Source organism: Chinchilla lanigera, unplaced genomic scaffold, assembly GCF_000276665.1.
Source record: "Chinchilla lanigera isolate Chin_1 unplaced genomic scaffold, ChiLan1.0 scaffold00009, whole genome shotgun sequence".
Classification (NCBI taxonomy): domain Eukaryota; kingdom Metazoa; phylum Chordata; class Mammalia; order Rodentia; family Chinchillidae; genus Chinchilla; species Chinchilla lanigera.
In genome coordinates this window covers 5,097,071-5,121,634 of record NW_004955410.1, presented here as the reverse complement: position 1 = coordinate 5,121,634, position 24,564 = coordinate 5,097,071, and the positions used below count along the sequence as shown (strand labels likewise).

At 43.1% G+C, this 24,564-nt stretch overlaps 1 protein-coding gene across 1 annotated transcript in view; it reads left to right on the top strand.

Moving 5' to 3' along the window:
• The first annotated feature begins 731 nt into the window (after positions 1-731).
• Cd36 (CD36 molecule (thrombospondin receptor)) overlaps positions 732-24,564 on the top strand; it is a 117,184-nt gene continuing 93,351 nt past the window's right edge. Inside the window, exon 1 of the mRNA XM_005377199.2 lies at positions 732-750. The gene's annotated coding sequence lies outside the window, so the exon portion shown is untranslated. The remainder of the gene's footprint in view (positions 751-24,564) is intronic.

The window sequence follows — 24,564 nt, the reverse complement described above, 5'->3', positions numbered from 1 at the left end:
CCTGTTTCCACACTTTCTCCTGCGTAACCCCGCTGGGAAACGGCTTCCCCACCCACACAGAACAAAAACCCCTGTGGCAGCCTGAAATCCTTTCCTCCTCTGCCCCTCGCTGCGAGCTCCTCTCTTACCAGCCCCTTCTGCCTTAACAACAGCCCTGGGAGACTAGCTTGCTTGGCATTTCTCAGATGGGCTGAACCTTTTCCACCATCCACACTCTCGGTGTCCCCTGTTTGGCACGAACTCTGTAAGATTATTTTATGTATATATATTCTGATTCTGTCCGTGGTTACTAGATCACAACTCCACCCCAAGGCAAACTGGCCATAGCAACTAGACTTTCTCCTTCTCTAGGCAGGCCCTAAAATCCCTAATCTTGAGCAATTTCACCACCCTGTCTGTTAGCAGCTGACCAGACCCTGATTTCAGATACGCTTACACCCCTGTCTGCAAGGAAGGAATGCTGGAACCGGAACGTGAAGATCCACACCTTGCCCGGGTTCCCCTCCAGGGCCGCCAGCATAGGTTTGGTGGCTTTTGTGCAGCCACATTCCTACATACTTGTCCCTTCCTTAGTCATGTCTGCGGTATGCAGCCCCCAGGCAGACCAAGGGTCAGGAGCCTCCACAGAGCAGGGCACGCACAGGTCCCTGGGAGGTGGCCCCTGGAGTAGAAATGGGAGAAGCCACATGCTGTACTTCCTTCTTTCCACCCCTGCCTCCCGTGTGTGTCCTTCCTGGTGTGCCAGCTGAGGTAAGAGGTGCTCAACGTATTCCCTAAGTTCCATAAGCTGCTCCAGCCATGGCCTGATCTGAGGAGGAAGTTATGGGACTCTGATTGAAAGCTGGTCTGTGAGAAGCAGAGATAAAATAACTCAGGGTTTGTGTTAGGCATGGAAAGTGTGTATAGAGGGGCGGTGGACAGACTTAGAGACTGAGCCCCACCTGTGAGACCCTTCACCACCTCCAGGTAGATAGGGTCAGAACTGCATTAAATTCGGGAGCACTTAACTCGTGTGTGCTACAGCCAGAATCACTTGCTTGCTTTGTATGTGGAGGAAAAAACCCCAGGCATCTGGCGTCAGGAGCGACTTGGGTTGTGGGAGGACAGTTGGAGCAGCTGGGTTTGGGCTGGTTTCCCCGTAACATGCTGTTTCTGGTTGAATCTCAGAGACTTAATATCAGAATAATTTATTTTGGATTTGAAAATATTCTTGAGAAGTCCAAAAACTGTTGTCTGTGCTTTATAACATTGTTTTCTAGTGTTCATAGACAAAGCGATTCTGTTCCTCCTTGGAATGGGCACACCATACCTTCCGTGACGGTCACCACCCAGCCGCGTGGCCGTAGGCACTCCCTGCGCTCGTTCTTTGTTCCCGCTCTGTTTTTACTTCTCCGCCCCCTTCCGTTCCGCCAGCCAGTCACGTCTTTCTGTCGGGCTGCTCTACCTGGAGTCATTCTAAATTCTTTACATTTCATTTTGTGTCGCACTCTAAGGTAGGAAAATAAATATGGTACCATTGTCTGTAAGGAATTCTTTCAGAAGGCATTGATTTTCTGCTCAGCAATATTTCAGCGTCATAAACCCTGGAGATACACATTCAATTTGAGTTTCCCCAGGATGTATTACTAGGTAGAAACTGATGTAATAGTAGCACATAACTGTCGTGGATATGCCCTCCGCTTTAAAACAAAAGTTGAGACCATACATTGAATTCTTGAAAAGTGTAGAGAGTGGGCGGTTGCTCAGTTTAGGCTGCACCAATTCCAACCACAGGAGATGCATGTGCGTTAATTAGCTGGCTGCAATCATTCCACAATGTATACGGACTTCGAAACATCGTGTTGCACCGAGGAAATACATACAGTTTTATCTGTCAATTTAAAAGCAAAGACCAGGCTTTGTCGAGAGTACAGTAACAGAAGATGCTGGAGAAGATACGGATGAGGGTTAACGCTCTTCGTAGGCAGCAAACAAGACAAGGGAACAGGTACACCGCAGGAGGTGAGGCCGCCGGCTGTGCCACACTGCAGAAGCGCCCAGCAGCTTGACGGAGGACACAAAGAGGCTCAGGAAAGCAGGAGGGAGGGACTGCACCCTTCGGAAAAGCTGGGCACATCATCAGGAAAGAGGGTTCCGAAGGAGCCAGTGACTGTGTGAAGGCGAAGGCGCCCCTCATGGCTTTCAGGGGAGGAGAGCCAAAGCCTGTGAGCTGAGTGAGCGGCGTGCATTGCTCACTCCCTGAGCGGAGCCTTCCTGAGTCCTGGGGCTCAGGTAGGACACTGGGCATTAGTGGGTCTGTCTAGGGGAGGTGCAGTTTCATAGCCATGCAATGAAGTAGGTTGCATTTTCGTGCCTTCTTTGTATTAAATCAGGTTTGGCTGTGAGTCCCCAGCCCTGGCCTGCAGGTGAATTTATCTCTGTTACCACAGTGAGTTCCCCTCCTTCTCATGATGAAGGGAGGAGGCGCACACAAGTTCCCCTGCGCCCAGGAAGCTGCAGTTGCCAGGCGCTCTGATTGGCACTGAAGTGATTTACGGCCAAATCTCCATGGTGCCCTGAGAGGGACGGTGCTGCCTCTGTGCTCTGCTTGGGCTGGGAAGCCCTTGGTGAAAGTCCTGACTCACCCCAGGCCCTGCTGGAATCTACTGTGGTCCCCACTCCCGGGGCCTGGAGGGGAATCTTCCTTTGGGAATCTGGAAGCCCCTCCTCCCACCTGTGCTGTGGTCTCTCTCCTTTCTCTGGGTATCCAAGGAAACTTTCTTTAATTTTAACTATTTTTTAGTTTTCTGTTTTTTACTTTTTGAGCAAGGTCTCCCTATGTAGCCTGGGGTGGCCTGAACCTCACTGCAATTCTCCTACCTCCGCCTCCCAAGTGCTGGGATCACAGACATATGCTATCATGCCTGGCTCTTTCTTTTAAAAAGAAAATTATATATTTTTATTTGACACATGATAATGCCAGGTACCTATGGACATTTCAGTAGATGAATACGACCTGTGACGATCAGATCGGTGTAACCAGCATACCCATCACCTCAGATGTTTATTATCTCCTTGTGTTGGGAACATTTAAAATCCCCCCCTTCTTTAAGCTATTTTGAAACAGACGATTAGACATTGCCAAGCACAGCTACCCTGTGTGCTGCTGGGCATCAGGAGTTACTTCCTCCGTTCTTCACCCTGTGCCTGTGACAGCCTCTCTCTTTCTCCCCAAGGAGAATTCCTTTCTGAGAGCAGGCAGTGCTCCCCTTTCCCAAACTGTTCCCACGTGCCTCCTCCCTGGTGCACGGAAAGGTTCTCAGCAGTGCGGCACCTGAGAAATGCCAAGTGGGGCGGGTGGGGAGGGGAGCTGCTCGCTGCGCACCACGGACAGCGGAGGACGTCAGCCGAGTCTGTGGACTTGAGCTCAGGAAGATGCTAAGAAATCTGAGCTGGCTCTGATGGCTCCTGCCTCCCCACCCCAGGGCTCTGTGAGCCTGAGGCAGGAAGACTGCACGTTCAAGACCAGTGAGGTGATTGACCGAGTCCCTGAGTCAAACTTTAAAACAAGAGCTGGGGTTGTAGCCGACCCAAGGCTCTGCCTTTGGGTTTTGGACCAGACTCCACCCTCTTGGCAGCCAGACAGAGGCTGCTGTCCCGTGTTCTCTTTGCTTTCCAAAAGCCTTGGGTGGCATTGAGGTTTTTAATGTCCAACTGAGGGGGCCCGCGGCTGCGTGTGTGATCCATCCTGTCACAGCCTGCCTTGCTGTGCCCTGCGGGTGAGTCCCACCTCCCATGTGTCCTCCCCTTCCGAGAGAAGCCCAGCTTCATCAGTGGACTTCTGTCACCTCAGCCTCAGTGCCTCCTCCCGAGACTCTGGAAGCCTGGCCGGCCCCTCCCCCACTCAGGGATACCCCTCCCTGTCTCCCGTTCTCTCCAGACCGCTAGCATTGCTTCCATGGTGAGCACAGACTTTTTACAAAGACAGTAAGAGCAGTTGGCTCCAACCAGACGTTTCTATCCCATAAAAACGGGAACTTGAAACAGGGAAATAGGCAGCAGTTAGTGTATATTTGGAAGAAGGGTGAGAGGAAACAGACACAAATACAAATGGATGTCTCAGCAAACTCTTGCTGTGCAGTTTGGAACCCAGATGTGCAAGAAAAGGAGGGACTGGGTGTCGTTCGCTCTGAGCTAGCGGGAGGCCAGGCCGGGCCCATGTCCGGCTCCTGGGTGCTGACAGCATGGTGTGGAGTTCCAAGCATGTCCCTGACCTCACCATGCCTGGTGCCAGAGGACAAATACCAGTTGGTCTGGCAGGGTGGTTTACAAGGTGTGGTTGTGCGTCTAGCTCTAAACCTGAAATTGAGTGCTCTTAAGAGAAGAACACAGAGTTTGTGAGTGACAGAAGGTTGTCCAGGGGCCATAGCTGCATGGGTCAAGACAGCTCTAGAAATGTGAGGTGGCAGGGAAGGCTGGGTCAAATGTGCTTCCTGATTTCTCCACTAAGGGTGAGGAACACAGCAGTCCTGCTTTCATTAAAGAAAAGAAAACCCAAGCAGAGCTGAGGCTGCTGTGCACTTGTGTCTTGCTCTCATAGGGTTTAGAAAGGCAAGTGGCTTCACATGGTTGGACTGCAGGTCCCGGGGAACAGGTAGCCATGTGCCTGTCCTTGAAATAGAGGTCACATGTTCTACTTTCTGATAAGCTTCATGCTTACTCATCATTCCACATGTAGCATGAGGTGGATGTGCTGATGGAATAAAGAATTGCAGTAGAAATACTCAGTACTGGGGACACTATTCTACTGAAATTATTTTACTGAGAGTAAAGCAGTGGGTATGGTGTCAGCTTTCCTTTGCTGTAATAAATTTCCTGAGATAATCAATTTATAAAGAAGAAAGGTTTACGCTGCTCATGGTTTCAGGGATTTAGTTCACAGCTGTGTTGTTTTTGGGTTCATTGCAAGCAGGAGTGCATGGTGGATGAGGACTCCTTGCCTCAGGATGGCAGGAGAGAAAGGGAGAGAGAAGGAGGGGGAGAAGGAGAGGAACGGGGGAGGGGAAGAGAGAGGGGGAGAAGGAGAGGAACGGGGGAGGGGAAGAGAGAGGGGGAGAAGGAGAGAAGGGGGAGGGAGAGGGGGAGGGGAAGGGGGACGGAAGAAGGAATGGAGGACCTAGGGATCCTGGTATCCTTTCCAAGCCCGCCCCATTGTCCCAGCACCCTTCCACCTCCTCAGTGCTCCACATTCCACCAACTGTCCATGTTGCCAAGGGCTTAGGGCCTCCGGGTGCTCAGCTCCTGGGTCTAGCTGGTTCCTCATTTGCGTGTACCTGGAGTTGAGCCCCTGCTGGGGCACCCAGCAGATACGGAGAGCTTGAGGTGAAATCTGTTTCTTGTTTGCTCTCCACATGTGGGGTGACCCTGGCCCCCACAACCAACCACCACAAGAAACCCTTGTGAAAATGAGTGGCACCCTCTGGGTGACGTCAAGTGCTGCAGACGCCTGTGTGAGCTCTTTCCGGGCTGGCACAGACAGATAATCAGTATTCTCATCTTAGCGAGAAGCTGCCTAAGGCTCGGTTAGGAGGAAGCGAGGCCAAGGACCTTCCTGCACCCATCCAGTGATGGTTCTGGTGGAGAATCTAATCTCTAGGTTTTATGAAGACAAAGAAAACAAAGAAAAACAACAACAAAAAAGAGTGTAGCACATTGAGAGTGGCCCTGGCAGCCGGGCTGATACCAAGCAGGTAACCAGGAGCAGAGACACAGTCCAGCGAGTGCAGGGCTGAAGGGCTGAGCTGGGGACCAGCGCCACACCTGTAACTACAGCGCTGGGCACCAGGGCCCCATCAGGTCACAGGTGGATATTTCCACAAGGATGCAGACCACAGCTGGGAATGGAACACGTGGTGCTGATGTGCCAGTGTAAAGACAGGAGAGCCCGAACAGCTGACAGCAAAGGGAAACACACATGCCTGTAGGCACGCGTGCGCGCACACACACACACACACACACACACAGACGCAGCTGTGCTTCTGGGAAGCAAGGCCTGAAGGTTTTCTGTTCCTACTTAAACCGGAAGCAGACAGTCTCCCTCTCTGAGAAGAGAATCATTATCCCGCAACACCCACATATTCAGGGAATTCATCAGGATGGCTCTTAGTTACCTGTTTTTGTGAGAATTAGGATTTGGAAGTTTTAAGAGAAGACACTCCCCAATTCAAAGGTGTGAATGTCAGCACCTTTACACACTCACCCTGGGCTTTGCCTACACGTAGAGTGCAAATCTTGGTCGGATTGTTTTTTTTTGTTTTTCGGGAAAGAATCATTTTTATTTTCAAATTTGCTCTTTATGGGTCTACTTTGCAGGGCGTAATGGCTGCATACCTTGTGGGGCATTGCTGTGTGGACATCTCAGTCTCAGTTCTTATTTTAATCTCTGTCCCTTCTCTCACCTCATCTGAGAAAGCTCTATCTCCCAAGTTCCCATTCTTTTACTTTGCTGTTTAATTGTACTTTGGGTTTCTCGTATGTGAGAGAACCTGCGACATTTAAGCCTGTGCGTCTGATTTATTTCACTTAACATTATGGTTTCAAGGTGCATCCTTTTTCCTACAAATGACTCCAGTGTATCCTTCTTTATGGCAGAGTAGTATTCCACTGTGTAAATAGCACAGTTCCTTTATCCGCTCACCTGTGGATGGACACAGGCCGTTTGCAGGGTTTAGGTTTTATGAGGGTGAGACTTTTTGAAGGGGTGTATTTTGCTGTTATTTTTCTTTCTAATGTGGGGAGTTGTAAAGAGAAATGGTCTACAATTCAGAATATTTTACTACAGAATATAAATGATGAGATATCTCAATTAAAAAGTAAGGTTGGAGGGCTGGGTATTTAGCTCAGAGGCACAGTGCCTGCCTGGCAAGGGCAAGGTCGTGAGTTCGGTTCCTGGTACCAGAAAAAAACAAAAAACAAAACAAAACAAAAACAACAAGAAAAAAAGGAAGGTTGGAACTTTCCGGAATTTATAAACAACTAAATCCTGAAGTCATTTACAGCCCATAAGGTGACATAAAAAAAGAAGTAAGGAAATCTGTTACACAAGAAGAATGGCTGAGGTGGGATCATTGAGTGTATTTAAATTGCTTTGAGGAATACACACATTTGAGCAGGGCTTGTTGGCACACTCTGAGAGACTGAGTCAAGAGGATCTCACATTTGCCCTTAGCCTGGGCTATGAAGGAACTTAACAATACCACTCTCTGACTGAATGAATGGATGAATGAATGAATGAATGAATGAATGAATGAATGAAGAATAAACAGGGCTGGGGGTGTAGCTCAGATCAAAAGCTCCGCATTCCATCCTTAGCACCACATTAAAGAAACACACACACACACACACACACACACACACACACACACACACATTCCTTTTCTTTTTCTGCTATGGTCTTTTCAGGGAGAAACATCTCAAACTCCAGTCAGTACCTGTTTCTTGCACTAAGACTCAATTTTGGTGCTGGATTGAGATCCCAGAGTCCCCTCCGCTTTCCAGAGAGTGATTAGATGTTTTAACAATTTAATTTGGAATGATTCCAGCACCACCAAGAGCGGTTTGTCTTGACTAATGACCAAGAAGGAGTATTTACGGTATGCAGAGTTTTGAGGATATTCATGAGAATCCAGAAGTTCAGAATCAGATATGCTCACTATTCTGCTACTCCCTGCAAATGTACAAGAGCGTCTTTACTCCCCTGGCTCAGGCCCGGCTGCCCTTTTGGGCTCAAGGAGACTTCCTACCAGCACCATCCTGCGCTCCCTGGAGCAGAAGCAGTGCAGCTCTCGCTGCTGTCCCTGCGCTTCACAGGGTTTTTGCACGGATGCTGCCTGTTCTTTACACTCCCTTCCTTCCAGAGACTGTGAACTCCTTAAGAGCATGAAACAGAACTTTGGCATCTTCCGTGCCTGAACTATTGTGTGCCAGATAAGCAGCATTTCCAGAGAAATGTGCAAATGTGGATGCGGTCCATTTGGCTCTCCGAGGCTGCATCTGGATGAAAGCATAGTTCTGGATGCCTGAGAGTTAAACCCCCGAGAAGCTGGGATCACTGCGTGCTAATGTCAGTGTAGCTTGCCAGGCACCAGAACACTTGCACCAAAAAACTTGTGGAAGATGAATTCTTTCAGTGTGACTGTTAGCGAGGCAGCTGGCACATATCTAAAGCTTTTAGGGTGAACTTTCCGGGTAATTTGCAGTTGTGCTCCCTTACCTCCGTTACTAACCCCGAACAGCACAGTTTGGAAGCTAATCACCGAGGTAACACCAGCATGATCTGGAGACTGAAGGAGTTCCCGCCCTGTGGTCACCAAGGTTATTCATGAGGCCTTAGCTTAATAGCACAAAACTACAGATAAAATCAGAGGTCACCCGAGCACACAGAAGATTATCACACTTGCTCGTGAAATAGCTCTGACTTTGTAAAACAACCGCGGTCCACTGAGATGGAGAACATGCCTCGTAGTGTGGACATCAGGGTACAGTGGGTTACAGTAATTAAAAGATCAGTGCTAAGTGACTCTCAGATGGTGACTGAATCTTTTAGTTAACAGAAAGCAGATTTAAGCCATATTGATACATTGATGTTCAAGTCAAGGATGTACAATTTCTTTTTATTTTTTGGTTTTTCTCCAGTACTGGGAATTGAGCTACGACCTTGCGCTTGCCAGCCAGGCGCTGTGCCGCTGAGCTAAATCCCCAGCCTCTGAGGATGTACAATTTCAAACATACTTATGAAGACCATGCACTGAGTAACTTTTGTGGAAAGGAGCCCTCTCAGCCCTGCTCCCGCCTTGCCCCCATCTCTTCCTGCTGACCTTCGTAAAGAGTGTGATAAATTTGCAGCTGGGCTGCTTTAGTCTCTGCCGTGACAACCCTGAGAGGCCGGCTGCTGGAGAGAGGACTGCGTGTCCTTCTGCCTTCTCTTCTGTCCCACACGCAGCGGCCCACCCACTCTTGCCGTCCTCTCTCCCCACCCTCTCGGTCCTCACTTCCTGTCCAGCAAAACCTGACCTTTTACCTTGTTTTGAATTAAGCAGCTTTGTGCTAATTTAAAACAGAGCTTTAACAATGAAACCCAAGAACCCTTCTCCTAAGAACACTAGGGCTTGCAGTGATGTTCACTTATGTCATCTAACCACCTTTCAAATTTTCATTTAATTTTATTTTAAAGAGAGTAGTAAATGAAAAAAAGGAACACTAGCAGCATACCAACATCACAAATATAAACAAAACAAAGCAAGGCATTAAAAGTGATACAGCGTTTGAAAACAAAATGATAGGGATTAACAGTGATTGCTATATTACATATTGTTACCTTCAACTACTTTGCTCAGATTACCAGATGTAAGCATGGAAGATTTGTCAAACCATTAAAGAGAATAAAAAAAATAATTATTAGATAAAACATTAGAGGTAATTCAGGGTCTCACTAGACAAGATGGTAGGAATTCACCATGGTAGTTCCATTGCATATTGCTACCTTCAAACGTTGCTCAGATTACCAGATACAAGCAGGCAAAATTGATCAGATCATAAAAAATTGTAAGCATTAACTGTTCATTTCAATACACCATCAGACAACAACAATACAGTCATCACAGCTATTCATATATATATATATGTATATATATTTTATATTTTGCCTTCCTTCTTTCTTTTTTCTTCTTTCCCTCATCTCAGTTGTTCCTTCCTTTGAGCAATTTCTTTCACTTTCCTACCACCTATTGTATGTTTTGAGTTTTACCTAGCCTTTCAGGTTCCTACACCAAGGAGACAATATGATGTTTACACATCTGGGTCTGATTTATTTCACTTATGAGTGTTGTCTCTAGTTGCATCTATTTACCTACAAAAGCCTTGAGTTTATCTTGTTTTATAGCTGAATAATACTCCATCGTATAAAAATACTGCAACATTTTATCCATTCCTCAGTGGATGGACATCCAGGTTGTTTCCAAGATTTAGCTAAAATGAATTGTGCTGCTATAAACATGTATGCACATATATTGCTGTGGTATGACGTCTTAAATTCGTCTGTTTTTGCTTTTGTTTTTCTGTTTTTTTTTCTGGTACCGGGAATCGAACTCACGACCTTGCACTTGCCAGGCAGGCGCTATGCCGCTGAGCTAAATCCCCAGCCCCCTGGTATTTTTTTTGTTTTTGTTTCTGGTTTTGTTTTTTTAAATTCTTCTGGACAAATACCCAGAAGGGGAATATCTGGGTTAAATGGGAGTTCCAATCCTAGTTTTGCAAGGAATCTCCAAATTGATTTCCACAGTGGTTTCACCAATCTACACTCCCACTAGCAGTTGAGTAAGGTTCCTTTCTCCCCACAGCCCCTCCAGCATTTGTTATTGGTTGATTTCTTGATGATAGTCATTCCTTCTGGGGTGAGATGGAATCTCAGTATTGTTTTAATTTGCATTTCTTGAATGACTAATGATGTTGAACATTTTTTCATGTATTTATTCACCAGTAGTATTTCTTCATTTGAGAAGTGTTTATTCATCTCAGAGGCCCATTTTTGGATTGGATCTTTGAATTTGGAGGGCCTGATTTTTTAAAAAATTTTTTATATGTCCTTGGTAGAAGTCCTTTGTCTGAGGGGCAGTTGGCTAAAATATTTTCCCAATTCATGGATTTTCTTTTTATTCTATCAGTGATTTCTTTTGATGTGCAAAAACTTTTCAATAAGATGAGATCCCAGTTGTTGATTCTTTGAAGTATTTCCCATGCAATTTGGTTTTTTTCATAAATTCTCTGCCTACCCCTATGTCTTCAAGATTTTTACCTACTTCCTTCTGCAATAGATCTAGTGTTTTTGTTTTAATATTTAGATCTTTAAGCCCTTTTGACTCTGTTTTGGTGCATGGTGATAGGCTTAGGTCTACTTTTAGTCTTCAGCATGTGAAAAGCCACTTTTTCCGGCACCATTTATTAAAGCGGCTTTTGTTCTCCCAGTGAATTTGTTTGGCCCTTTTGTCAAAGATAAGGTGGCTGAGAGTGTTTGTAGTTGTCTCTGCATCTTCTAATCTGGTCCACTGATCCTCAGGTTTGTTTTTGTGCCAGTACCATGCTGATTTTATCACAGTAGCTTTATAATATAATTTCAAGTCAGGAATTGTGATGCTTCCTGCCTTTCCTTGTTTCCCAGGATTGTTTTTGCTATTCTAAGCCTCTTCTGGTTCCAGATGAATTTTAGGAATGTTTTATCTAGATCTGTGGGGTATGCTAATGGTATTTTGTTATGGTTGAAACATTGTATCAACTTGGGGAGTCTAGAGGTTTGGCTAAGTGACTCAGCAGGAAGCCAGGGTGCTTACTTTGTATTCATCCTGAGCCTATGGAAGAGAAGGGCAAAGGTTATGTGAGAGCTACACGCCCCTTAGGTGGGGGTAGCCTGTTTACAAAGTAAGGCAGGGAAAAAGAAGCTGTTTGCAGCCATTCCTCTGGTTTGCTCTGCCTGTTTGCTGTTCGGCTGCCATTACCCCCTTTGCTCTTGTTGCTTTGCTGTCTTCTGCCTCGGAGCCAGCCAAGTATGGACTGAAACCTCCACAAACTGTGAGCTAAATAAACCTTTCCTTCCTTCATTTTGGGCATTGGGTATTTTGTCTCAGCAACAAGAGAAAAGTAACCAAGACATATTTTAATTGAGATTGCTTTGACTGTGTACAACAATTTTGGGAGTATGGCCATTTTCACAGTGTTAGTTCTTCCTACCCATGAGCAAGGAATGTCTTTCCATTTTCTGATATCCTCTTCAATGTCTGTTTTCAGAGCACTGTAATATTCACTGCATAGATCTTTTACTTGTTTTGTTAGACTGATTCCTAAGTATTTCATCTTTTTAGATGCTACTGTGAAAGGTGTGGTTTTCCTAATTTCTCTCTCAGTTTGTTTGTTGCTTGTACACAGGAATGTTATTGATTTTTGAGTGTTAACTTTGTATCCAGCTATGCTACTGAATTTGATTATTAATCCATATGCCTTTTGGTGGAGTTTTTGGGGTCTTCTATGTAGAGTATCATGTCATCTGTGAATAGTGATAATTTCACTTCTTCCTTTCCTATCCTTACTCCTTCTATTTCTCTCTCTTGTCTAATTGCTCTGGATAGTATCTCCAGAACTATGCTTAATAAGAGTGGTGACAGTGGACATCCTTGGCTTGTTCCTGATTTTAAAGTGAAAGCTTTCAATTTTTGACCATTTAGTATAATGTTAGCTGTTGGTTTGTTAAAGATGGCTTTGGTCAGCTTGAGGTAAAGGTCATCTCTTCCTGTTTTCTGTAGGGTTTTTATCACGAATGAATGTTGCACTTTATTGAAGGCTTTTTCTGCATCAATGGAGATGATCATGTGATTTTTGTCCTTGGTTCTATTGACATGGTGTATTACATTAATTGATTTGCATATATTGAACCATCCCTATATTCCTGGTATAAATCCCACTTGGTTGTGGTGTATAATCTTCTTGATAACTTGCTGTATTCTGTTTGCTAGTATTTTATTGAGAATTTTTGCATCTATATTTATTAGGGAGATTGGCTTGTAGTTCTGTATTTTGGTTGGCTCTTTCTCTGCTTTTGGTATCAGGATGATACTTGCCTCCAGGAATGAGCTGGGGAGAATTCCTTCCCTTTCAGTTTCATTAAAGAGTTTGGGAAGAACTGGTATTAAATCATCTCTAAATTTCTTGTAGAATTCAACTGTGAATCCATCAGGACCTTGGTTTTTCTTTATTGGCAAGTCTTTTATTACATTCTCAATTTCACTGGCTGGTATTGAGTTATTCAGCATTTTTATATCTTCTTCATTCAGCTTTGGTAATTCATATGTATCTAGAAATCTGACCATTTCCTCTGTGTTTTCCATCCTATGACAGTAAAGAGTTTCAATGTAGGTATGGATGATCTTCTGAATTTCTACAGGGTCTGTAGTGATTTCCCCCTTTTCATTCTTATTGCATGTATTTCAGTTTTTTGGATAAGGTTGGGTAGGAGTTTATCTATTTTATTTATTCTTTCATTGTTTTTTGGTACTGGGAATCGAACTCAGGACCTTGTGCTTGCCAGGCAGGTGCTTATGTTGCTGAGCTATATTCCTGGTTTATTTATTTTTTCAAAGAACCACGTCTCCAATTCATTTATTCTTTATATTATTTTTTTAGTGTTCTTTGTATAAATTTCTGCCCTGACCTTTATAATTTCCTGTCTTCTTTGGGCTCTGGGTTTAACTTGCTCTGCTTTTTCTAGAAGCTTGAGTTGCAGCATAAGATTATTTATTTGTGCTCATTCTGTTTTCCTGGGGTGGGAATTTATTGCTCTAAATTTCCCTCTGAGGACTGCTTTTGTTGCATCACATAGGTTCCTGTAAGTTGTATCTACACTTTCACTTGATTCTAAATAGTGTTTTATTCCTAGTTTGATTTCATCTGTGACCCATTTGTTGTTCAGGAGGGTGTTATTTAATTTCCATGTGTTTATGGAGTTTTTGTGATTTCTTTTGTCATTAATTTCCAATTTCATTGCACTATGGTCTGATAGTATGCATGGGATAATTTCAATTCCTTTGCATTTACTTAAGCATGTTCTGTGTGCTAGCATATCATCTATTTTAAAGAACATCTCACGTGCAGCTGAGAAGAATGTGTATTCTGATGCTGTTGGATGGAACACTGTGTAAAGGTCTACTAAGTCCTTATGTTCACAAGTTTGTTTAAGCTCTGTTATTTCTTTGCTGATTTTTTGTCTAGTTGATCTCTTTGTGACAATGGTGTGTTAAAGTCCCCTGTTATGATTGTGTTACTGCTTATTTCATTTTTCAGGTCTGTTAAAATTTGCCTTATGGGCTGGGGATTTAGCTCAGTGGCAAAAGCGCCTGCCTGGCAAGTGCAAGGTAGTGAGTTCGGTTCCCGGTACCAGAGAAAAACCACAAAAAAACAAAAACAAAAACAAAATTTGCCTTATATATTTGGGTGCTCCTGTATTGGTGCATAGATATTTATGATTGTTATCTCTTCCTCTTGAAGTTTGCCCCTCACAAGTATGTAGTGACCTTCTTTATCTCTTTTGATTGTTCTTGGTTTGAAGTGCATGTTGTCTGCAATCAGAATAGTTACACCCACTTTTTTCTGGATTCTTGTGGCATGGAATATTGGAAACATCCTTTAATTTTCAGTCTCTGAATTTCCTTTTGAGTTAAATGTGTTTCTTTTATACAGCATACAGTTGGGTTTTGTTTCCTAATCCACTTTGCCAGTCTGCTTCTTTTGGTGGGTTCATTGAGACAATTTACATTGATGGTTATAATGGATATGTACTGGCTTATCTTTGTCATGCTATTTTCTTGCTGTTGGATCCCCTTTTATCCCTCTGTTTAATTGCTTGCTCTGCTTGGTGGTTTCTTTCTGTTGTTCTTGAAGTTGTGGCCTGTTTTATCTCTTTCTAGGATATCTTTTAGTACTCTTTGTAGGATTGGTTTGGCACTCATGAATTTCTTCAGTTGTTCTTTATCATGGAAATATTTTATTTCTCCATTAAATTTGAAGCATAGTTTTGCAGGGTACATCAATCTAGTTTGGAAGATGTTTTCTTTCAGTACCTGAAATACTTCACTGTAAGCTCTTCTTGACTTGATGGTTTGTGTTGAGAAATCTGTCATGATTTTGATGAGTTTTCCTTTATAGGTGATTTGTTTCTTTTCTCTAGTAGCTTTTAATATTCTGATCTTTTGCTGAATTTCTAGAATCTTGATCACTAATGTATCTGGGTGTAGATTTATTTTGGTTATGGCTAAGTGGAGTTCTATATGCCTCACTTATTTATATGTCTGATTCTTTTTCCAGGCCTGGGAAGTTTTCTGGTATTATTTCTTCAAATAGTCTTTTTATATCATTTGTGTTGACCCCTGCTATTTCATTGATACCTATTAATCTGACATTGTTTTTCTTTACTTCATCTTGCAGTTGCTGAATTGTTATTTCCTGGTTCTTTGTTGTTTTTAAGAGATCTTTCCTTTCATGTTTGTTAGTGGCAATGCTGTCTTCAAGGTCTGAAAGTCTATCTTCAGCTTTGTTCAGGTGGTTTTGCAAGCTTTCAGTGGAATTTTTAGTTCCCCTGATATCTGTTTGAATCTATTTCATGCATTATAGTTCTTTTCTATATTGTTCACTCAAGGTTTCCATGAGATTTCTATGCTCCTCTATTTTCTAATCAATGTCTTCTCTGGATGTGCTGAGCAACTCTTTCATTAGTGTTGTCATTTCTTTTTTTACCTGAGAGATTATTTCTGATCTGATGTCTTCTATGGCTTGATGGAGTTGTTCTTTGATTCAGTTGGAATCATTTCAGAAATTTCAGGTGTATGATTTCCAGGCTGTTTTGTGTTTATGTCTCCTGGACTTGTTCAGGGTGGGGTAGAGGTCTGAGATTGCATTTTGCTCCCTTGTTTTGTCATTTTTGAAGATCCAGAGGGTCACTGGAGCTCATCCTCTCTTCCATGATGGTGTGGGTGTGGTAGGGTGAGTATCCAAAGTTCCCCGGTGTTCAGCATGGTTCCTGTGCTGGTGTGTGGTGGCAACATGGGATCCCAGATGTTCCTGAAAATTTCTTGCATTCAGATGGCTCCCTGGCCAATGTGGGAGGGCCAAGGAGGCTCATGGGAGTTCTTGAAGCTGTCTGGCATTCAGCCCAGCACCCGTACAAAAGCTAGGTGTGTGGGGACTGGACCCCAAGGCCACATAAGGTGCCCAGGGCTCCGCCTGCCTCGCATGCTCATCGAGTATGTGCAGTGGCTGCTCACTGGGTTTCCTGAAGATATCCAGGGCTCATCCTGGCATCTGTAGGCTCACTAGGGGTGCAGGGAGTGGTCACTGAAGCCCCAGAATGTGCCTGGGGCTCTGCCAGCCTCACACATTGGTTAGGGAGGCACGGCAGTGGTTCACCAAAGTTCCTGAAGATGTCAGGGGTTCATCCCAGTGCTTGCAGACTTACTAAGGGTGAGGGGAGTGGCCACCAAGGCTCCAGACATTGCCTAGGGCTCTGCCTGCCTCACATACTGGTTAGGGAAGCAAGGCAGCAGCTTACCGGGGTTTCTAAAGATGTCTGGGGTGCAGCCCAGCACCCACAGACACTCTACAGATGCAGGAAGTGGTCACTGAGGCCCCAGAAGGTGCCCAGGGGTCTGCCTGCCTCACATGCTGGTGGGGGAGGCATAGTGGTGGCTCCACCTTTCAAATTCCAGTTGAAAAGTTAATAATTCAGATAATACACATCGATCTAAAAATGAAAAAAACTTCATCAAGTAATAGTTATTTTTATCACCCATAATTGAGTTTCACCTGTGATAAATATTAAATAACAATGTAAATATATTTTTACTGAAAGCAGGCCCACATGGAGATGACACCAGAGCCTTAATAATGGGAGAGGAGAGACCAATTCTGAAATCCAGGAATTTCAGCAAGAAGCAGTGCCCAGGGAAGCAGACAGACCTGCATTCATGTCTGATTTCTGCCGAGGAGAGCCCTGGCTATTTTGGTCTTCATGCAGCTTAGTTCTGATATCCACAGCAGTGCTGAGCTCCTGCCCAGTGCCCAGATTTGTTACTGGCCCTGGGCCAAGCCACCCGGAAGCACAGGCAAAAGATCAGCTGGGAGGAAAGACATTTTATATTTCCATTGAACAGACACAAAAACCAGTCACCAGAGGGTAAGTCCCCAGTCTGAGAGAGTTTCCCATGATTTCTGGAGCTAGCCCAGGCAGGACTACATCAAGAAGAAAATCCTGTCATTTTTGACCACTTGCATGAACCTGAAGGAGGACACATGGCTAAGTGAAGTTAGCCAGAGACAGGAAGACAAATGCTCCATGGCCATGTGTGTTTGTGGAATGTAAGTAGTTGGAGTAGAGAGAAAACAGTGGTTGTTGGGGACTCCTGAGATATTGAGAGGGTTTGGTGTTTCAGTTAAAGAGGAGTAGGTTTAGAAGATCTATTGTACAGCATGGTGACTCTGGTTAAAAATAATAGCTAGCTCTCAAAATTGCTAAGAGAGATTCAAATGTTCCTATCCCCATAACTGGTACACAAAGTGATGGTTACGTTATTTAGTTCCATGCAGTCATTCATGCATCACATATCAGTGTGTTGCATTGTGGCCCATTTATATAATTAAAAGACAGTGAGAATCTTTTTGATGGCAAATGATCACACAGGTTTCCACATTGCTCCTAGAAGACCATGGCTACCATCTGCACACCAGGCATTGTGTGGTTAGTAGGACACAGCAGGTTCCTTTTCATCCTGTACGGATTTCTTCTTCAATTCAATTATGCAGCAGTGTTATTCTTCTGTGTCCTTTCCTCTCTTCCCAAGCACCTCTTGCAGTTCGCCCTTGGTAGTACATAAGCTGCTTTATCATGGAACTAGACCCTGCCAGATGCCTGCGGTGACTCCTGTGTGCCATCCAATACCGTGGCATGGGATGGACAGGGTAGGGGGAGCCAAAGGAAGAAGGTGGAGCACAGGCAAAAAAATAAAGTCAGAGCACAGGCTGCTGGGCCCTTCTGCAACTGTGCTGTCGTGAAGCGTGAACTGATGGAGTGAGGTGTGAATAAACCCAGAGTCTGGTGATGTGAGGCACTATTCGGTCACCAGACTTGTGATCAAAGACAGGAAATGGACACACACCCCGAGCCCAGGATCTCCCTAGCAGAGCTGGCAGACTTGGGGGCAGCAGGAGCTCACTGCCATCAAGGATATGCTTTGCTTTAATTTATCTTTGATATTTGTTGTAGGTTTTGCTTCAAATAATTATAGGGAATTGGAAAAAAATTCTTGGGATGGTTTTTTTCACATAATTTCTAAAATGTCACTGGTCTAAAAGAGGTGGAAGGAAAGGATTCCTCTTCATACTGAATTTTTCTGACGCTAAGAACTGTTGTCTTCTGTTCTTAAAAAATCATTTTCAGGTTCTTTGTATATTTGGCAAGAAGTGGGTGATTGGTACACTCTAAGTTTTTGTGCAGGAATGGTTAGGAAAGGGCCAATGGATGCCCACGCCTCTCCTGTCTCATGGAGAAAAGCCTCCAGGTTATGATACTTTTAAAATATCAGCTTGTTCCAACTCTGCTATTAGAATTCTTAATGTGTAAAACATCTCTTAGTTATTCATACCCAAGTCTTGGTAAAGAGTGTTAGTACAAAAGGAAGCATTCCTGGAGTGGGAGACATAAAGGATGCCTGAATGCTAGAGAAGTCAGGTAATGAGTGCTCTCGCTTTAGTCATCTTGATTTCTCAAGGGAGGAAATAGATTCCCTTCTCATTTGCAAGATCTCCCTCGTGGAAGGCAATTGTAAAGCCAGTCTACTTGCCCTTTCAATCAAGTTCTTGGCTTTTCTTTAAGGCTGTGTAAATCGAGGAGGCACTAGGACCATTTTTATTTTTATGTTTTTGGTACTGGGAATTGAACTCAAGACCTTGCATTTGTCAGGCAGGCACTGTGCTGCTAAGCTATATCTCTGGCCCACTAGGACCATTTTGTAAATGTCAAATGCTTAATTGTTCTAAATTCCAATTAGTACATTGTATTTTGTTCACTATCCCTACATATTGTGACAGTAAATATCTACACATGAAGTGAAAAAAAAAACTTTTAGTTCTCATTTCAGGCCTTTTATGTATCTCGATTTCAAATTCATACAGTGATGAGCCCAGGGCCAAGTTTAGAACACTTGTATCTGTCATCTAACTTCAGGGACCCAGAGCCTTTTGTTCATAGATGAGAAAATTTGGCTCTTGGTCTTAGAAAGCTCAGCTGATGCTGCTGAGTACTGAGAAGTCCTCTGAGTGACAGAATTTGGAAAATCCAGATTCCTGGGTGTTCATTAGACATTCGTTTCCCATTCAGAAGTGAAGTTATAAGATTAAAGATGACACAACTGGCTACCAGGGTCCGGAAGGATGTCGCGATCAAGCTAAATTTTGACATTTGGTGTCCTGTTGTCTGGCAGTGAGGGTGCAGAGTGATGACTGCTCAGAGGCAGGATACTGTCTGTGCTCAGTGGAAAATCTGCAGGACAGTGTCCTTTCCAGGAGAGATGTATGGAGGCATAAATGGAGTGGTTACTTGGTTCCCGTCTTAGATCTCTGACTGCTGAGTAACTGTAGGGTGGGATGCAGGAACAGAGGCAGTTGCAGAGTTGCTGGAAACTGCCGTAGAGACTGCCTTGGAGATAGAAGTTGAGTGTAGGGTAAAGGCAGGGAGCCTGCGTCGTCTGCCTACTGTTGCTGTGGAGTCTGGGCTATAGCACTGAACTTTCTCATCTGCTCTATCGCAAGTGGATTTAGGGTTACAAATTCACATTCACTCTGACTTGATCACTTCATGCATGTGTGTTTGCCAGCCTGGTTTTTACAATCACAGCTCATCAGAAGAGTTTTTTCTCAAAAGTCAGCGTTACTCTAGAAAGCTGGAAGCCAAGAGTCACAAAGAAAGGCTTGACCTCAAGGCAGACCACTGAGATCAAAGGGAAACAGATGCACTAGCTTCATTTCAAATGTCCTAGAAGCTAGTCTCTGAACCAAGGTAGACTCTGTGGATCTTTATTGATGTACAGTCCAGGAGTATGAATGAGACAACTAGAGATTAGCAACAGGAAGCCATGTACCTGAAACAGATGGCTTGTCCACTGGTGGTGATGGAGTTCAAGACTCAGTGAAGCTATGGTTTGATAATGGTGGGTCCATTACAGTACTGATGAATACATGTACTAAAAAATACTATTGAGCATCTATTTGCTGTGTTCTAAACTCTTTGATGACTTGTAGACTGAAAAACCATACTTGCTTCCCCCCCCCCAGTTTCTTCTAACAGAGTGGATAACCTTAACTAACAACACAGGCAGTATTTGTTGGTTTGCAGAGGAGTGTCACTCACAGTAAATCTTTTGGCAATTCACAGGAAAGAACAACCCCTCACAATGGAGGAGTAGCTGTCCCCATGTTCTGGTCAGTAACTGTTTCCATGGACAGTCAAATGCTTAACTGCAGGTAGATTCATCCACAAAGATAAGCATTTGGGCTTTATTTAGAAATCCTTTTAATTCAAGTTTTAACATAAATAACATATTATTTCTAGCAAAAATATAAACAAAGATACTAGTGAAATTGGTTTCTGAAGATATTTTATTTAATTTTTAAACAACACATTTTTAAGGTCATGGTGCAAAATTACTAAAAGTTTCTATAACATGACAGTAAACACATAAAAACTCTCTTAGCATAAAATAAACTAAGTAAAGATTTATCTAGAACCCAGATCCTCAGAGGAAAGTAAAGGAGGTTGGCTTTGTTACTGTGCATTAGTTCAATCTCTTACACCGTAATTACATAAATATACTCTAAAACTTTACCAGAGAAAATATGCAAAATATTCAACTGCCCCCTTCCTGAAGAAGAAAATGCTAGGAAATCATGCATGGTTGTAGTTATTGAAAACACTGCCAAAGAAAGTTTGTGAATTCATAGAACTGTCAAAGATTTTCAATAATTCCGTGAAACTATTCAAAGGCATGCATCAAGATGTGATATAATGTGATTATAAATACATTTTCTTGTTTTTATATGTCACCTAAATGCTTCTTTTGGGTTCTAGAAGATACCTTGAGATGCTATAGGTATTCCTTATGAACTTAAGTCAAATGAAACCATCATTGAAACTGTCCTCAGGAAAATAGCCAAGATTTCTACAGGTCAAATTTTGATGTGCAGGTTGCCTACTTTTTGTAGTATTCACTGGGAAGGTGGGAGTGAAGTCCCTGCTGACCAAAAGGAGAGAGCAGATCTGGAAACCAGATTTAGTTGTTTAGTCTGGAAAGATTTTCAAAGATGGTGGGGAAGCTTGACTAGAGAGAGAGAAAGGGAGGATGGAAAGTGGTTGATAATTACGCTGCATTTAATTTGAGGCCCTTTGGTGCCCACTGACTGGTGTGTGGAAAATGTGCTCAGATAGTTAGGTGAATTGAACTAGCTGTCTCACAGGCCTAGAGCTGGCATGGCTCAGAGGTGTCAAGTGGGTGACTTGCATCCTCAGAGCATTGCCATCCTCCTTTTGATGAGTCTAGTCAAATTCCTGGAAAGTCTTCAGTGTGACAGGCCCTGTGATGAACGAGGGTTTATGAAACTCTCTAACTCTGAGTAGTGACCAAAAATTAGCCAGGCCAAACATCCAAGGGAATCCATGTTGGAACGCACCCCAAGCCTTGTTTGACATTAAGGCAGTGGAACAGAGCACTCAGCCAAGCTAGCAGCAACAATAGAAGAGGCCTTTTGGACCTAATCATTTCCTATTATTTCTTTGATTCCATGAACATCTTACAACTGGTAGACAATAACTAAGTCCAGCCAGTAGCTTCTAAAAATGTTGTGAATTGAAACACATGTAAAACAAACAAAATTTAGGGGCTGTTTCTTACAAGTGTATCTCCTGACCTTATACCTTATCTCTACTTTGGAAAAATGTTCCTAATACAAGGTCAAAAAACAAAGAAGCCCCTGATAATAGGAATTTTCAGATGCTATCTTTATGGGCAAAATAAGTGTGACGTTGATCTCCAAATTTACAGGAAGAGAAAAGTTTATAGGAAGATAGAACAAAGCCTGTTTGTATTGTCACTAAAAAAATGCACTCTTTTACTTTATGGATTTTCCACGCATGTCAGTCTTTACAGAAAGAACAGTGAGTCTCTTGTGGTTTCTATGTCTTCCAGGAGTGATATCAGATGATCCTTGATTAACGTAGACTTTGACATCTTAACCATTCACCGCACCCATTTCTGTACTGTGCTCATTGTGCATTTAAATTTCAAATTGCACACGTCTGTCTTCTTTTTGAGCATGTTGTTTATGCTGGGGAGCAGATGTTTCCTTCAGACTGGGGTAGAGCTTCTCACTTGCTTCCCTATTCTTCTCTTATGGTGCACAGCTATCAGTGTCTTCTTCGCGAGATGTTATGCTGGAAGCAGGGGCCTTCCTTGCCTCAAGGACAGGAAGGAAACGCTAAGTAAATCATATGGAAAGGAAGAAAAAGGAAATAAACACAGTGAGCAGTATATGGCTGCACCACATGAGCCTAAGGAAGAAGTAGGCGTCACCCTCGAACATAACCGCTATCTTAGCACAGAAAGGAAAAATAGGCCCAATGGGAAAACTCAATCTTCGTTACAAGTGTAGCTTATTTTAACATTTAAATGAGCTTTTAATAATTATTTTTTTAGAATGGAGCCCATTATTTGTATGGCTTACTATTCTCATGTAATTAAAATTTATAATGATAGATCATGTAGGGGGAAAATGAAAACGTATTATTCACTGTGCTTCTTTTATTTTAAAACTTAAAAACACTAACAAAAACAACCATGAAGACAAAATCAAAACAACACAAAACAACTAAAATGATACATGACCTCAAAACAAAATGACAGGAATTAACAATGTTTGCTACGTTACCTACTGTTATCTTCAATGACTGTGCTTCTTTTGATATAAATTTTACTCCAGATGATTCAGTTGAAACTATGCACAATTTGTGACATTCAAGATTTTACTGGCACCGTAAAAACATCAGATCCTACTAATTTATCATCTTTCTGCTGCATTTTAGCATTTTAGCAAAATGAAGGTTTTAAGACAGTAATGGTCAGGCTGCGATCGCACACCTTGTAAGTGGGAGGATAAGACTTTAACTGATATCTTTAGATTTGCAGTTATTTTTAAGTGTTACCAGTGAAAAGAAGCACATTTCCTAAAACAAAATACAACTAGAAGTTTCTTTTTCATTTTTAAAATTTCCATTGTGCATGTTTGCCGTACATAATGATCAGACTTTATAGCAGAATGTTTCAATTTGTAGAGCTATGAGGTCTCTTCCGTGCCCATGAGCTTGTGATTGATCTCAGCTGGAGGGATCTGCGAGCCACTGCATGCTTGTTGCTCACACTCTGAACTCAGCAGCAGTGTGCATGGGTTGGAGAGGACCCTCCCTCTCCTTCCTCTGATCATGATCATTATGAGTGCTGTGAGGAGTTTGTTGAAAGAAAACTACTGGGTGGGACCCAAGCAAATGGTGTGGTGAAAATAAAAACCATCTGATTTATAAGATGTGAGTTTGAGGGTAAAATGCACTGCCGATCAGTACAGAAGGGAATGGAAGGTGGTGGAGGACCAGGGATCACAGAAGTGAAGAATGAGACCAGTCTCATGAAGTGCCTTGGGTATATCATTCTAATGCTCTTCATTACAAATCTCAGGTACTCGTGATTTTATGGAAAACTGAAAATAACACAGCAAAGGGGAACTGTGAGCCAAGATGCCAAGTATAAAGAGAATAGATTGCATCACCTGTTCTTCAGTTTTCAATACCCCCGGCCCCTTCTTGATGGATACTTTGGCCAAGCATTCTACTCCTCTGGTATTGCCTCCATTTTCTTTTCCTTTTTACCCTCATTTAATAATTATTCCCTACTGACTGAGTTAGCAGAGCTTGGACACATTGAATGCTTTATCTTTGTCGTTTTATGCGTTTGTTTTTTGAGACAAGGCTTCTTGTGTAATGCAGGCTGGTCTTACATTTATGATCCTCCTGCTTCAGCCTTCCACATGCTCAGATTACTCAGAGACACACAGCATCTAACTCTGTGCTTGTCTTACACATGTCAGGACCCCCACTCTTCCTCCAACCATCCTCTGCCCAAGCCAGTTTCTTTCTCTTTCCACTGTTCAAATCTTACTGACTTCTAAAGCTTTACTGTGGGACTACTCATCCCTATCTCTCCAGGGTGAACCAGTCCCGAGAATGAGGTGCCCATGGATGAAAAGAAAAGAGAGACAAGAAAAACAAGAGAGGCATAGTTCTGGGATCTGGAGCTTACAGCCTCTCAGACTGCCCTCCTCCAATACCAATTTCTGTCACCTGTATTGAGAGAAAACCAAGGGCGTAGCTAGTACACATGGGTGGATACCAAAAATTTAACAAGGATAGCTAAAGGATTACCCTTCCTTACATGAGATCCAAGACATGCCTATAATCCCAGTATTGAGGAGGCTGAGACAGGAGGGTCATAAACTCAAGGTTAATGCAGGCTGTATAATAAAGCCTTATCTTAAGAAACTCTAACAACCAAATCACTGTGTCCTCAATGTGCTCTCATCAAAGAATGTCCTTCTCCACATTTCCCCCTTCTTGTTTTGCTGCAGTCCTTTGCAGCATCAGCGAGAAGGTTATGAATTGTCTTCCTGTTTTTCTTTTTCTGGATGAACTTTGCTAGACTAAGAGGATCAAGCAAAGTACAATTATAATACCATGTAAAATGACAGTAGAAATTGGAAAAATAAGAATATAGTCCAAAGTCCATAACAGTGGTCAATCGTGATTTTCTAACAATTATGTATATCCTAATATATAAATCCTAATAGAATGTTAACAAACAACAGTTACATATATTTATCCAGAAAATTAGAAATCAAAGC